General features: G+C 53.2%; 1 protein-coding gene across 3 annotated transcripts in view; it reads left to right on the top strand.

Moving 5' to 3' along the window:
- The first annotated feature begins 681 nt into the window (after window positions 1–681).
- ZNF16 (zinc finger protein 16) overlaps window positions 682–877 on the top strand; it is a 17,572-nt gene continuing 17,376 nt past the window's right edge. Inside the window, exon 1 of one of the 3 annotated variants that reach the window (XM_011977111.1) lies at window positions 682–773. The gene's annotated coding sequence lies outside the window, so the exon portion shown is untranslated. The remainder of the gene's footprint in view (window positions 774–877) is intronic. The other 2 variants (XM_011977103.1, XM_011977134.1) reach the window with 2 other exon arrangements.

Raw genomic sequence — 877 nt, forward strand, 5'->3', positions numbered from 1 at the left:
TCCCTGCTCACTGCAGCCGCACATTCCTCGGCTCAAGCAAACCGCCCACCTCAGCCTCCTGAGTAGCTGGGACTACAGGCGCACACCATCACACCTGGCTAACTTTTGTATTTTTTGTTGAGATGGAGTCTCCCTATATTGCCCAGGCTGGTCTCAAACTCCTGGCCTCAAGCCATCTGCCCGCCTCGGCCTCCCAAGTGCTGAAATTACAGGCGTGGGCCACCACACCCAGCCTTATTTGTATTCTTTATGTCCAAGTGTACAATTCATTTCCGTATTATAAATGATCCACGCACAATCTCACGAAAACATTATCTACTGAAAGAATTTGAATTCTTCCATTTATCTTTCTGATCACTTACTGATTGAATGATTCATTTCTTCCAAAAAATGTATCCTTAGGTTTTTCTCAAACTACAATCTGTTTCGATTCTGGGGGCCTGTGTATTAAAATCTCCCACTAAACAGTATATCTCATTATCTCTGCATTTCTAATAGTGTCCCCTTTTCTTCAATTGCCGCCTTGTTCAGTGCACGGGTGCACTCTGAAAAAAAGGGGAACAGAAGGGTCCCTGGCTCAGGGTTAGCGGGACCAGGAATGGGGCTGAACCAGAGAGTCGCCCCGGCCTCCCAATGTCTAGAGTGGCTACGCTGTCCCAGACACACCGAGCGGCGGGCCGGAAATCGGGGCGGGACTTCCGGGGGTCAGCCGGCGCTGGCTGAGAGGCGTTCGTGCCGCGGTGCTGCCTCCGTTCCAAGCGCGACCTGTTGAGGTGAGTTAGTTCCGCCAAGCTCCACGCCTCGGACCCCGCACCGGTTGTCCCTGATGCCCCCGTGGTTGGGGGGCCCAGGGGCCTCTCAGGGCTCAGACGGGGCG

This window comes from Mandrillus leucophaeus, unplaced genomic scaffold (genome assembly GCF_000951045.1).
Source record: "Mandrillus leucophaeus isolate KB7577 unplaced genomic scaffold, Mleu.le_1.0 Scaffold1024, whole genome shotgun sequence".
NCBI classification, from domain to species: domain Eukaryota; kingdom Metazoa; phylum Chordata; class Mammalia; order Primates; family Cercopithecidae; genus Mandrillus; species Mandrillus leucophaeus.